This window comes from Microtus oregoni, unplaced genomic scaffold, assembly GCF_018167655.1.
Source record: "Microtus oregoni isolate MIOR12 unplaced genomic scaffold, Mior012 000058F_ref0000040, whole genome shotgun sequence".
NCBI classification, from domain to species: Eukaryota; Metazoa; Chordata; class Mammalia; order Rodentia; family Cricetidae; genus Microtus; species Microtus oregoni.
This window is the reverse complement of record NW_024543834.1, coordinates 11,484,331-11,500,152: the sequence shown is the minus strand read 5'-3', so window position 1 is coordinate 11,500,152 and position 15,822 is coordinate 11,484,331.

Genomic DNA, 15,822 nt, shown 5'->3' with positions numbered 1-15,822 from the left:
AAGTGACATCTTGGAGCACATTCCCTTTGGAGGGTTACCTTGCTCAGCCTAGATGTGGGGGGACATGATCTTGCCTCAAAGGGAAGTGTCAGACTTTGTTGATTCTTTATGGGAATCCATGTACACTTTCTGAGAAGTGGATAGGAGTGTAGGCAAAAGAATGGTGCAGAAGAGGGGGAGGGAGTGGTAACGGCGATAGCTATGTTAAAGTGAGAAAAAATTGTACTAAAAATTCTTAATACTGGCTTTGTGGGAGCCTAGGCAGTTTGGATGCTCACCTTACTAGACCTGGATGGAGGTGGGTGGTCCTTGGACTTCCCACAGGGCAGGGAACCCTGATTGCTCTTTGGGCTGACAAGGGAGGGGGACTTGATTGGGGGAGGGGGAGGGAAATAGGAGGCAGTGGCGGGGAAGAGACAAAAATCTTTAATAAATAAATAAATAAATAAATAAATAAGAAAAAAATTGAGTTCAGTGGAGGATGTTTGATCTCCTTGGGCTGGCATCACAGGCAGTTGTGACCCACCTGACATTGGTGCTGGAAACCAAACGCGTCTGCTGGGAGAGCAGTACGTGATCTTTACCAATGAACAATTTTCTCCAGCTCTAGGACACATTTGTTTTCATATCTACCAATGAAAAATGATATCTCAGTCATTCTCAGCCTCAGTGTCTTTAGCGATAAAATTAGATAATCTCTACCCTTATGGAGTTCTGAATATCACATAAGACCTCATAAGTCTGGTCCGTAACAGTCACTCAGAAAAATATTGAAACCAAATTTAAGTGGTTTTGAACAGTGACCCCTACTGAGCTACCCAGTAAGATGGTCTCTAGAAAACGGATGAACTACTGAAAGTATCTGGATATTCCATGGGTTTACAGAGAATTGTATTTCACTTTATTTCTATTTGCCGTCAGGATAATAAAATAATCTCTGCTTTCCAGATGTCTGAGCATCCATGTGCCAGTTATCTGGACTCAATGACAGTGTTTAGGATATACAGAATAGTTTTCCTATTCAACATGGCTCTCTGATATGGCGAATTGTTCTTATTGTGTATGCAATTATTTGTTATCAATATAACAAAACATGATGGCGTTTTGCTCAGTCTAGACATTGGAAACATAAAACTGATGCTGAAACATGGTATTTTCCCCAGGAAATTTTAAAACCTTTAGAGAATCAAGCATATATGCAGCCAGCTGTGATGTATGCCTCAATGAACTGAGGGCCAAATGTACAGAATATACAGAAAAGAGGTTTTAGGGGAATCACAAAGAGGTCACATGAAAATAGATCTGGAAAGGATTTGAGAGAGAAGTAAACTATTAATAAGGACTGTCTTAGCTACATTTGATTGTATGATAAAACACCATGATTAAGGCACTTTATTAAAAAACATTTAATGTGAGGCTTACAATTTCAGAGGGCTAGTGTTCATAATTACAGTACAAACGCATGGCTGTAACAACAACTTAAAATTCATTCCTTGTTCCTCAAATAGGAGACAGAAAAAAAGAGGCACTCTGGTAAAAGTAAATCTTTTGAATCCCTACAGCCTATCATCATCAATTCACTTCTTCACACAATGCCACACCTCCCAATCCTTCCCAAACAATTCCACCAACTAAGGACCAGTTTTTCAACTTATGATCCTGGAGGGGCCATTCTCATTCAAACCACCATAGACGTTGAAGAAGAAAACATTTAGAAATGAAATATTCTGGAACCCAGTCAGTCTACGACATTCCATGGTAGATATTTTAGATCGTACTAAAACTTTTATTCTTTCCTCCTATAGTCTGCTCTGTGCTGAAGGTTCCTTGTTGACATGGTATATGTCAACTGGCATCATTGTCTTCTAGGCTGAGAATGACTTTATCTAGTAGGATGGATGAGGCACCATCGATGGAGAAAAGTGAGGAAGAAGAATGAGGCCAGGGCACTTATCTTCCTGGTTTCCTTCTGCAGGTCAAAAAAGACAGGCTAATTCCATTATTGACAGCTGATAAGTAGGCACTGATTTTGTATGTAATTATCTTTTCCTTTCCTATACTCATTCTTTAGTCCTCGAATATTGCACTATCACTTGTCATTTATAAATACACTTACACATCTTTAAAGATGTATTGTACCTTGTATTCACCTTCATTTGATTATCATAACTTGTCATGCCTTCTTTTTCTTGATGAGACACTTGTTTTTTAATATTTTGTAAGCTGTTATCCATTAGTAGGTGTCTGACTGCCCATGATACAAAGCTGCTTATACCTGTCTAATATGGCTGTGCTCTATACCCATTCTTCTTAGATACATTTCCACTGATCCTATAAAATTCATAGTTCAATAACATCAGCTATGGCAGCCCTCATGTACCTCAGCTTCTTTTCTTTAAGTTTCTGTAACTTTCCTTCATTTCTACCTTGACACAGTGGTGTAAAGATGATAGATAGATAGATAGATAGATAGATAGATAGATAGATAGATATTTTACTTGTATCTCCTATTAAATTATCAGTTCCTTTAGGATAGAAACCATCTCCCCCTCCATCTTTATATAATAATGAATCACATAAATTCTCACTGGTTAGATTTAGTAACATGATTTAGTGTTTCATTCAGCAATCAATAAAACTCTAAAATTTAATTTTGCTCACTTGATTAATTTAAAACAATCTTCTATTTCATATATAAAAGTTCAAACTAGAAGACTGATTTTGTTAGATAAAGACTTTGTTCTGGATTAAGCTAGCCTGGTAACCATTCTTTGAGTTTTCCTAGTTTTACAATGTAAATTTCATGATGAGCATGGGTGTCTTTAGTTCTTTGTACATTGATGAGTCAAATGCGTTTCTTTTCAAAAGTCCTTCTTTTAAAAACCTGAAGTTGCTAACACATTCAATATTTTCCTTTCAGAATCCATGTAACAGATGTATGTCATCCATAATGAACAGCAGGCTTCATGGATGTTTTGTGTAGATAAATGAGTGTAAGTTGTGCAAAATTTTACATTTCGTTCCATTCAATAAAGCATGTCATTAAACTTAGAGAGAATGACAACAGAAGGATAGAGGAGCCTCATCCCTGTTCTATTTATTTTACAGAAGTTGCAGAGATGAATTTAGTGGTATAACAAGATGTTTCTGTTTGCGGTTTGTCAAACGTCCTCCAAAGCTACAGAGAAATCGTGTCTCAAAAAAAAAAAAAAAAAAACCCAAACCAAAAAAGTCCTTTAATGTGATACACTCATGTAAATGGGTAAGTCCTTCCCTAGTCTTTAGAAATGGCTATTTCCCTTGACTATCCCTCTTCGAAGATATTAAAAAAAAAAGATATTAAAAGAGCTCTAGGCCACGTTTCCCTCTCTAAAAACCTCTTCATTCATATGTCATCTTTTGCTAGATTTTATACAATCCAGGAAGAAATTGAGGAGAGGGAACACTTTGAGTATCAAACTTTTACCTGTTCAAAGGACTGATGGTTATTGCTTCCAAGACCTACTTGGATTCAACTTCAAAATGACTTTAGAAATGTCACCACCATGGTTCCTTGTTCTCTGTCTCTGCCTCTGTGTGTGTGTGTGTGTGTGTGTGTGTGTGTGTGTTGGATTTTAAGGGAGTCAAGTGGCATGGTTTCTAAGCCAGAAGTCTTTTGTAGTAGGAACTGCAGGTGAAAATGCCATCAATTTCTTGTTGCCTTGTTTTCAGGAACAAACTAGTTTGATGTTATTTCTTCTTCGATTTTTCTAGGACATCACATTCAATTCTCAACTGTCCTGTTTTTTGAAGAAAGATAAGACTTAGGTTTTGATTGAATTTTCCTTGAGATCAGTTATTGCCGAGTCCAGTTTATTAAAGGACTAACGTGGCACCCGTTCAGAATTCTCTGAGGTCATACCCAAGTTTATCTTTGAATTAAAGAAGTTATTTTTTCCTAAATTGTCACTCTTGAGTTACATTTGTTTCCTATGCAAGGTAGGGGGAGATTAGGTATAAAATCAGAAATGTATTTTCTTTCAGTCTGATATGCCTTGCCTTTTCTTCCAGTTTGTAGAGATGCTGAGGCAACATTGTCAAACTATGTTCCTTAAACTCACTAACTTACTGTTTTGTTTCTTTCTTATCAGCCTGTTCACCAAATTCTGTTTGATACAGACTAGATATTGATGAAGTAGGATTCTTCAAGGGAAATAATGTTTCCTTTATTTTTGTATTTGAGTAATAAGTCTAGAAGTGTGCTTCAGAGCTTTTAAAAAAAAAACATGGTGATGTGTAATTGTAGCTCCTCTGCCTTGGTTGCTGTGAAAGGCATGGGTGAGGCTTCTAGATGCTGCTCTTTCTTGGATATTTATTTATGTTAAGACCCGCTAGAAAGGGGCTGATGTGTATATCACAAGCAAGTTAACACTGAACGTCTCAATCAATGAACTATGCTATGTAAGCTAGGCAACCCAGTTATGCCTAAACATGACAATCATTTTAACATCAAAGCTACAGAGATAGAAATCCTCCTTTCTGGTGTTTTGTTGACCAGTGGATTTATGTTTTTCACAAAAGGTACAGATTTCTGGGATATCTGACTTTGGAAAAGATTCTCTCATCGGTTACCTCCAGAATCCCTAAAAATTATTAGACCCTTAACATGAGAAATTAAGAAAAAAAAGAATATGATGGGATAGGATGATGACTGAATAACACAATTATTGTGCAAGAGTTAAGGCCATATTTTGATATTCTGATACATCTCGGGACACATTTGTAGTTTCAGTGCTTGGGGGACAGAAATAGGAAAAACCTGGTTAACTACACTAACTAAACTGGAGTGAAATCTGGATACAGAAAGCAAGCCTGCCTCAATGAATAAAGTGGAATGCATTCTAGAAAGATAACCAAGGCCAGCTTCTGCTTTTTACCCACACACACTGCAAGAATTTGGTACACAGAAATATACACAATACCTAAACACACAAGCACTGAAATGTAAATTAATGATATCATATGTAAGGGAAGTTGAAGGATTTAAGTAGAACAGGAGATGTCAAATTTCTGCTTAGAACTCTACAGTAGTTATCTATTTGGTTACACAACATCTAATCATTTTAGCTTAGCATTCGAGGCTTACAACAGTCTGTTGTTATCTCTGCAATGTAACAGTCTCTCCTTTATCAGCTTCAAATATACCAAGCTATTCTGCCAGGAATGGTCTTCACAATCATCCATCGAGCATTCTCTGATCACTCTTAACTTTGTGTTCTTTCTCAGGTCTTTTTATGACATGTATTTATCTTTGTACTACAAGTGGGAACTTCTGACACATGAGGAACTTTCAATGGATGCTCCAAAATCAAGTGATTTTTTTCCCCTACTCTTCTAAGTACACAATTTATTTTATTTTTATGCAGAATGTTCTTGTTCCAAAGAATGCACTGGTGTTTCCTGGTAGATTGTCTCTACTCCAGTATGATCAATCCCTCTTCTGGCTTGCCACTTGGTGTCTTTGCTGGGCACTTTGACAATATCTCATATTTCTGCCCCCAGACTTCAAGATACAGGTCCCTGTGAGGGATGCTTGGAGTTTTATACCAAATCAGCTGCAGTGAATTTGGGTTTTTCCTAATTGTGGTGTCTTTAGTCCATGAGTTTCTTAAAGGCAGTATCTATATTCCTTCCTGCTTGTTTTTTTCACACTGTGAATTGCCTATAGTATTCCATTGTACAACTTTGTTCCTCACCTGTTTCCTCATGCAGGCACCCATTCATGCATTACTTCTCTTTTCTTTCTGTTCTTAGAACACCATGCTATTTAGGGCTTTCAGTCACATGTTATCGTGTCATAGATTGTGTTGCCATGTGGTAGATTGTGTGTGTGTGTGTGTGTGTGTGTGTGTGTGCATGTAGATGGTATTCATAATATGTGAAATCAGATTGGTAGAATGCTTCTTCCAGGGAGGAGCGGCTTAGTTCCTTAGCTGATACTCGTTGAGTTGATTCAATAACCAACATTAATTCTCTTATTATCTTTTATCGTTCCTCTTGTAGGATGTTCCAGGTGATTCAATGATTTAGCTTTTTATTATTATTATTTATTTATTTATTAAAGATTTCTGTCTCTTCCCTGCCACTGCCTTCCATATCCCTCCCCCTCCCCCAATCAACTCCCCCTCTCTCATCAACCCAAAGAGCATACCGGGTTCCCTGCCCTGTGGGGAGTCCAAGGACCTCTCACCTCCTTCCAGGTCTAGAAAGGTGAACATCCAAACAGCCTAGGCTCCCACAAAGCTAGTACGTGCAGTAGGATCAAAACCCAGTGCCATTGTTCTTGACTTCTCAGCAGTCCTCATTGTCTGCTATGTTCAGCGAGTCCGGTTTTATCCCATGCTTTCTCAGATCCAGTCCAGCTGGCCTTGGTGTGTTCCCGAAAGAACATCCCCATTGTCTCAGTGTGTGGCTGCACCCCTCGTGGTCCTAAGTTCCTTGCTCGTGCTCTCTCTCCTTCTGCTCCTGATTTGGTAGCTTTTGATGATTTTGTCATCTTCTAGCTCCTTATAACCCAATTCCTTCTTAGAACTGTATGTCTTTGTATATCTCATGCAGATCACAGCATTTACACCTTGAGCATGACTTACTATCAGTGGTGGTTTGAATATGAACAGTTCATATAGACTCATGTATTTTAATAATTATTCATTAGGGAGTGGTACTACTTGAGAGGTATTAGGAGGTATGATCTTGTTCGGGGTAAGGGTATCCTTGTTGGAGGAAATTGTCACTGAGGGTGACCTTTGAGGTTTCAGAAGCTCAAGCCAGTCCCAGGGTTCTTGGTCTTCTTTCTGCTTGTGGATCTAGATGTCAAACTCTCAGCTCCTTCTTCAGCCCCATGTCTGCTTGCATGCTGACTGGCTCCCTGCCATAATGACAATGGCCTAAGCCTCAGAACTGTAAGCAAGGTCCATTGAAATGAAATGCTTTCATTTTTAATAGTTACTGTGGTTAAGGCATCTACTCGGTGATAGAACAGTGACTCAGACATTATCTAAGGATGTTTTCACCTCCCATGATTATCTTTGTTTGGTTGGGAATCCCACCCCACATTCAATACATTGAAATGGAACTTTTCTGATTATTTCTTAAGTCCTTCCTAGCCCCTTATACTAATACCTTAAATACTAATTTTCAGACTTTACTTTGGTCTATTTTGGTGACTTATTACATTTTCCTTTTTGCTTTTCTCCAGGGGGCATCAATTTGAAACCATCACAAGCGCGGGTGTGCCTTCTGCTCTTACAACTCCCACCCATACTCCCAACTCTGCTCTACCACCTGATAGCGCCATATTAAGGTACTGACGGCTGGAGTTTGAAAGATTGAGGGTTGAAAGCATAATTAGAGACTTAAGGGAAATAAATTGTGCCCATAAAATTTAGAATTAATTTCAGGAAAATAGGGCAATTGAAGCACCTTTTGCAATCTGAAATGACTTTTCTAATCTAATGACTGAACCAGAAAGCAGCTCTGTCTTTACTTCTTTTTTCTTCCAAGTTCCTTCCAAGAATAAAAGAAGGGTGACAGGGGGAGTTTTGGCAAATAGCAAAGAATATTCTCTGTCAGAATGCCAGTGGCAGAGATCTCACCTTAACATTAAGCTTTCTTCAGTGGACATGGAAGGAAGTGTGTGGATGAGGACAATCAATAATACCCTTAGATGAGTTTGAGAGGTTCTTAGATCAAAACTTAGAGGCACTCAAAGGGGGAAGTTCTGGTCCATAATGAACTCATGACTCCATAAATTCTTATTGCTTTTATTCAAAAATTACTAGCAGTATCAGCAAGGTTTACACCTAGTTCATATTGCATGAAGACTTAACTCAGAACTGTCCCCTCATGAGAATACCAGAGAGCTAAATTTTCTAATATAAACCCATTCATTCTTCTTGATACATCTCTGTCATGGCTTTTTACATACTTAAGAAAGCTTTATTGATGGCCACAACTATTACCTGCTTTTTACTCATCGAGTCCTATACTAGACAAAAAATTAAAAAAAATAAAAGAGAAGGAAAGAGAGAGAGAAAAAAACATATCTACAATAAGCATTATAATCCACTGTAGGTAAAAAGAATAATAAGTTGCTACTTGTACTTTTAGGGGCTTGTTAGTACTATGATAAGAAACATAGAGTTAATATTGTCCTTAACAAGGTGATGGAGGATACTCAACGGCCTGTTATATAGAGATGAATACTTTACATTGGTATGGATCTTAATCTATTAATACAAATTTAAGATCAATTTTGTTATATGTATATTTCCACTCTTCTTTAAGGTATTATGTTTATACAGCTCATTTATTGTAATGTATAATTAAAAATTACAAATTAATAGTCATTTATAATAGTCAAACTTGTAGTCATGTTAGTTAGGTTTTCTAGATATACAAAGATAAATTTCAGTTAGATTATTTTCAACATTTGAAAGACCTACAGAATATGACATTTAAAATGTTTTGTTAATTTAGGACTTTTCATAATGACACACATCTGCACCAATCTACTTCAGAGAGGGCAATGGGCATTAAAGAAACTCATTATGAAATTTGCCTTCAATGTGACAAGGTTGACCACTTGGGCAAGAAACCTTTCTTGCCTGGACTGGTTGATGGCATGCTGAATAAACTAAACATGCAGGACCCATAGAAAGATGACTTGTGTTAAGAAGGTGAGACAGTCCTTCAGGGTTCCTGCTTCATGAAAGAACTGCCATACATTCTATACGACAGAGCAACTGACAAAATTTGTCAGTACAAGGCAGAACAGATCTTCACATTTCCTGTTTTACTAAAAAGTCCACCAAATACTGTGGGCCTACATATTGAAGATGGATGTCCCAATGTTACAGAAGAACTTTGAGTGTTTCCAGGCCAGCAAGATGTTTCTGTCAATTCTAAAAGTTTTGGAAGCTGCTTACAATGCACTTTCTGTTTACTTAGATAATAGTATATTCTTCTGCGGCCTTTAAAGAGTTGAAGATAGATAGTTAAAATTTTCCTTGGGTATGATAAAAGATAAATTAGACATAAGATTATGGACTCACAAAGATAGTATAAATGATAGAGTATTTTCCTTAATTTTGCCAACTGTTTTGTTATATGCAATTTTAGTGTGTTAAAGTTAAAACTTTCCTTTTTAATTAGACAAAAAGGGGAAATGATGTGGGATGTCCTTCTGTATATGTGTTGCTTTTATTGGTTGATGAATAAAGCTGTTTCAGCCAGCCAGTGGCTTAGCAGAGTAGAGCCAGGCAGCAAATCTGAACAGAAATATAGAGAGAGTAGGTAGAGTCAGAGGCATCATTTGACTGCTAAAAGAAACAGATGCCAGAGCCTTGCCCAGTGGGCCACAGCCTCCTGGCAGTGCACAGATTAAAAGAAATGAGTCAGTTTGATATGTAAGAGCTAGGTAGAAATGCACCTGCATATTTGATCAAACAGTGCTGTGGTTGATATGGTTTCTGTGTGATTATTCTTGTCTGAGCAGTTGAAAAATGAACATGCTATCTCTACTTATATTGGCCTGGTATTTCCTCTTTGTATCTCATATGATTACTCTTACACTTTTTTCTTTAACTCTCAATTTTCCTACCCTTGAAGTAAGAAAGTGAGCAATTATTCTGTAGAATGCATGAATGCATTTATAAACTATAGATAATGCAAATAAAATTGATGCAAAGGTTCTGACCTACAGTGGATGATAAATAATCACTTCTATTTAATCAAATAGAAAGTGATTTCATTAATTACAAATTCATTTTGGACTTAATTCAAGGCTTTAGACCATTAGTTACCTACTATGTGTTATACAAAATGCTACCAATGCAGTTCATGACTAGATCAGGATATCACCAATCCTATGCTTAGGAACTGTGGGCCTAGGACTCATTTTTTGTGTGTGTTTGGAAAATGAGGACAGTGAATTCATGAGATCTGGTTGCTAAGGTTAGTTTGGCAGTGAATGTTTCTAAAATGTGTATAAAAGCCAGGCAAATGTAGAATTTCACAGTTCTCTAAAAGATTAACAATACAGATTCATTTTCTGGCTAGACCTACAAGGGAAAAAGGAAAGTTTTTTCTCAAATCCCATATTCCCATAGAGTCTTGGTTGTCTTTCTTTTTGTGTAGTTGAAGCAAAATGAAAGTAACAAAGAAAATCTCTAAAATACAAATCAAAATGTAATTTGAAGCAACCAAAAGAAGGACCTAAATATGTCACACTCATCTTTGAATAAGACCTGTGTATGTCTTTGGAGAGATATGAAAAACAATTTCTTTGGCTTGGTATGTCCTTTTGGTGAACATATCTATAGGGAGAGGTCTGGTTTTAGTGTCCTCTTTAGACTGATTACAGGACCCTTCTTCCTTTGAAGTTCATGTTAATTATGCTTTAACACATAGAGAGTAAGTGTTTGATCAAGTGATGAGCCCCTACCCTGACTCATGGGATGTAATCCTAAAATCTCACGTCATGATCCTCTTGCCTATGAAAATAGACCTTAGCAAAGACATATGGAATTTTGTATTTTCTCATCTACTGGTGGTCCTTAGAGGGTTTTTCTCATGTATGTTTGAATACATTTAAGTCCATCATCAGAAGATTAAAAAACTGTGGAATATTAGAGCTAGAATATCTGTGACCCCAGTTGTACTTCTGTTTTGTTGAACTAGAACACAGTCCAAGATGATGAGGTAATCAGAGAGACAAAGTAATTGGTATTAAACTAAACCAGAAATTTAAAATGGCAGCTCTTGGTCAGCCCCGAAAATATTCGAGTAACATTAATCAGGCTGAGTAGGTTTTATTTAAAAATATTTTGTATATGCATACATATATATGCCCACAATGACAATTGGTGGGAAAAAAAGAGGGCATAGATTTGAAAGACAACAAGTAGTGGTATATAAAATATTGTGAAAGAAGGACAGGGGAGGGGAAAACTATGTAATTTCAATTTCAAAGATAAAAGAAGTAATAGAAATATAAGGAAAAAGATCAGAATAATGACTAGTGAAATAAAATTAACTCTAAATATTTTTAAGGAAGTAATAAATTATTTTTTTCACATCATTATGGAGGAAGTAAGGCAGTAGTAACTGAAGTGTCTGGTCACATTATATTTATAGTCAAGAGCAGAGAAAATAAATACACACATGATACCTTCTTGGTTTCTTAAAATATTAATTCCAGAAAGTTTTTATTCCAAGCAGCAACACATTATGACTTTCTTGAGCCCAAGGCACTTTGGCTTTATGGATGATGTCTCTTGTATAATATATACATATATTAAAATATATATTTTATGATCACATTGGGGTAAATATGAATACATTAATATTGTATATTAATGTTTTTCTTTGACCTAAAGGTTCATTCTAAAAATTCTGATTTCAAAGTAAATTGAATGATGTCCATGAATCCCTGACGTTATTCTGAACCCTGAGCCAATTGCTTAATAGATAAAGTTGGCCCTGACTTTAAAAGCAGGTTTTGTATTGTTTGAAGGAGCAAGTGTAGAAATAGAAGAGGAAAGAAATGTTATTGTAGTCTAGGAAAGAGCCATCTCTAACAGTTACCCTCAAAGAAGAATGATTCTCCTCAACCCACCAGCCATATGGTGGCCCCTCAGGGCCCACAGAGCCTTGACTGAAGGTCAGAGAGTTTGAGTTTATTTTGCCTCTCAAAGTTGTTGAAAACAGGTGTGGCTACGAAGGGGAGATTCTGACCTAGGGTGTGGGTCATTAGTATTTTGGGTGTAGAGGCGGATCTGCTCCACCTGCCACGAAAGTCAGAGAATTCAAGTCTATTCCTTATATCATGTTAATGAAGTCTGCTGCCTATATAAGCATTTGGGAAATAAATGAGGTGGATTCAGTATTCACCATCCAGAATGTCCTTCCAGATGCTGTTCTGTGTTTCTGTCTCTTATATCTCTATTCCTTTTGCTTTATAATTCTAATCCTCATGCTCCTACCCTGGAATGTACGAGTCATGCTAAAACTAGCTTTTGACGCAGCCATAGTCCAGGAGGGTTTGGCCACTGGTAGCTAACCAATCCTTCAGGGGACAGTCCTACACCCATGCACATATGTACAACACTAATTGGACTTAACGGGTTATTAAATAAGAAACAAAGTACAAATAGAATATCAGGGGAGAATATGCTAGGGAAATATGTAGGTAGTTGGAAGATAGACATAAAGAATGAAAGTCTATATGATCAAAAATCATCACATACATGTATTGAATTCTCAAAGAATTAGAATTTTAAATTAACTTTAAGCATTTAAAAAATCTAATAGTCATAAGTCATGATGTACATAAAACTGGTAAGAAAATGTTTTAAATTAGTCTTTCACAGAACACACAAAAGAAATCTAAATTTCCTATATTGAAATAACAAGTCTACCCATTGATTTCAATCACCCGAAGGCTAATCAATGTGTGCAAAACAATACAATATTATCATCTGAGTTAATTAGAACACTCACAGTTTATGTGGTTTCACAGAGTTTTTATGATGTAAGAACTCAGCGCTTTCCTGTTTCTCATTCTATTACTCACAAGAAAGCCATGTGTGCACACCACCTTTGCCATTTTCCAATTACTGAGTATGGATACTAATTACTGACTTACTGATAGTAAATTGTACCTAGATCAAGGCCATCTCTTTGACCTCCCAATGTGTTTTATTTGATTCCTAGGGATTCAGATCTCTCCCCTAAGGCTCTTATTTTTTCTCATCTCCCTCTCTACAGGAAGCTCTTTTTTTTTTTTTTTTTTTTTGAGTCAGGCTGGCTTTTCTTATTCCCTCATAGAATTGATAACTTTTAGAGCAAGCTCCCATAGTTTTGGATCCTTTGGCTGCGCTGCTGGTGGTGGGTTGGCGGGATGATGCAGGACTCACAGACTGCACTCTTTCTCCTCTCCTGTCTGTCTTCTGCCGTGAGTCCTTTGAGTACCTCACCTCATGCCATCACATGAAACAAGTCATTGTTGCCCCATTCAGTTGTTTAGGTCTGTTTCATTCCCTGAGGGGTTAAGAATTCCCAGTCACAATATTTTTCATCAATAACTTGTGACTTCGAACTCTGGGAGTTAGAAATCCATATTTAACGAATTCTCTGCATTAGCAACACTTAGGGGAAAAGGCACTCAGGTAAAGATATTAAAGTGACAGGTAATATAAATTAGGAGGGACACTATCTAAGGAGGGGAGATGGTTAAGGCAGGGCAGGTCATGTGAAGTCCTATAGATAAACACAGAATTAGAGATGAGATAGCAAAAATAACCCCTAGAGCATTCATTCTGTGTATGGGAGACGTGACAATTACCCATCTGGAATGTGCTAGTGACTATAAGTTTTTTCTCTTCCTAAAATAGAGTGTGCATTCTCCTAAAAAATTTTTTTTCAAGCAAACAGGAAAGGAAATACTGGAACTCATACTCATTAATCCCTTTAACATATTTTGCTTGTCTTACCTATAGTAACATGTGTATAGAATTATAAATAAACAAATGCATGTATTCTTGGAATGTCTGGTAGTTTCACTTATTGATGTCTGAGCTATTAACAAGACATCTATCTATCAATCTATCTATCTATCTATCTATCTATCTATCTATCTACCTATCTGTCTATTCATCTATCCTCTATCCATCCATATATTATCTATCTATATCTATAACTTTATCTATACCCATATCGATATCTAATCTATGTATATAGAGAGAGCGATTCATTCCATAAATTCTGCCTCTAGAGAACCCTTACTAATACAATCTCTTCTGCAAATTCTAAACATAAACAATCTTATTAAATCACAGGGTTAGCCACTTTGATAACTGTGCTTGATTCTCCTTCTGCAGTCAGGGTTCTGTGTCTCTTCTTGTTTTCAGAGTCTTACCACATCTCATTCTAGCCTAACCACAATTGTTTTAGAAATAATAACAAAGATTCTTTCAGCCTTGCTGTATTTCCTGACATAATGGCCCCAACTATCTTCGCTTTACTTGACACATTCCCAAGAATCTGTGGTCACTCATGTAGGTTTCTAACATAAAGAGGTAATAGACAATTTTCAACTCTTACCCCAACTCCATTCTAAGTTCAGCAAAGGGGAAGGGCAACATTTGTTTTTTTTTTATTTCTTCGGAAATCTGTGGTAGGGGCGGAGCTGAACCATGATGAGAACTGTGGATGTCAACAATTTCTAGATCACCAAGCAAAACCATGCTGTAGGGAGACAGTTGTTATCAAATTTTTGGGTAAACAATTGAGTGTTTTTTTTTTCCCTGTGAGGGGGAGTGTTTAATACAGATGATGCCAGGAACGATGGATCCTTGGGTAAGGTACATGAAAAATGTGGTATAATGAACATAAATTTTGATATAAAACTACCCATGTTCAAAACTCAGTAGCAGTGTTCACAAATGATGGATAAGCCTATTAAATTCATTCAACTTGCTGTTCCCATTTTAAACAAAATGGAGACACGGGCATGCAATAAAGGTGAGGTATCACTGGCAAGTTCTAGAACATTCATCTCGTATGAGGCTGGTATGCGAGCTGCTTTCTGGCATGCACCGATGGATGGCGCTAGGGGTTCTGTGTGCTACACCAAAGTGTAGTTCATCCGCCAATCATCTATCACAACAAAGTTCCACACAGGGCTTCCGGTTGTCATTATCTCGCTAGGCAGGCCAGTTTAGTATCTAGAGGATTGACAGCTCTGCCACTGACAGACTGACATCTGGCTCCCAGCTTGGCTCGGACAGAAGCTCAGGCAAAAGACTCTGCCCCTTCCTTCAGCACAATGACCTCTCCACCTGGAACCCAGGGCCCTGCTTTGGTCTCCTGACTCTGCTGCTCAGGCTAGTTAATGACAAGGAATCTCTCAATACTTCTCGTTACTATGTATGTATTTGTATTCTGTTTGGCTTTGCTGTTTTTGCCACTAAGAACAAAAACAAAACAAGCAGAGGCCCTTGGCTTTCTCTAGGCACTGCAGAATAAGCAGGATTTAATTGCTGCTGAGGGGATGGTTCAGAAGGTTATCCAACAATATGAGATCTTATTTGGCGCTGAACTTTGAAGCTGAGAATTATGGATTGTGGAGCAAGATACAACTGTCTGCTGCTATCCCAGAGTCAGGATATAGAATTTAGCAGAAACTGGGTTAGAGCTGATGGGACCTCTCAGGGAGGTCACGGAGAAACTAACTAGCCATCCATAAACCTGTCGGAACAGCTATTTCAAAGAGAAGGCTGAGACATCTCTCTCTTCTGTATTTCTAAAAACTTCAAATAAAAATAGACAATTCCACATCGTCATAGATACGAAATGGCCAGCAATTGAGGGCATCAAACTTAGAAGTGAAACTGAAGTAACCTGTCATTGCTGCAAGGAAAAACTTTGAAATTGGTAGCCAATCCTAGGCTGTGAAGATGAGGAATGTGGGAGGAATTTATTCTCTCAGTTTTATCCTCAAGAAATGAAAAGTCCAAAGAGTTAAGGAAAGGCAGGGAGTCCTGGCATCACTGAGACAATGCCTCTGCCATCTGCCTGCTTCCAGTCGATGCTGGCTTTTCAGTCCTGGCAAAGCTGGAAGTCATGCTTATCATCCCTTCATATTAACACTGAAGAAACAGAGCAGGGACAGCAGTTGATGTCAGAGAATGTCCCCTCCTGTGTGCCTGCTAACTGTCAGACTATTTGGCATTTTCTGGTATGATATTATAAAAAAATCTCACTACCCAGAAAACTGCCAGG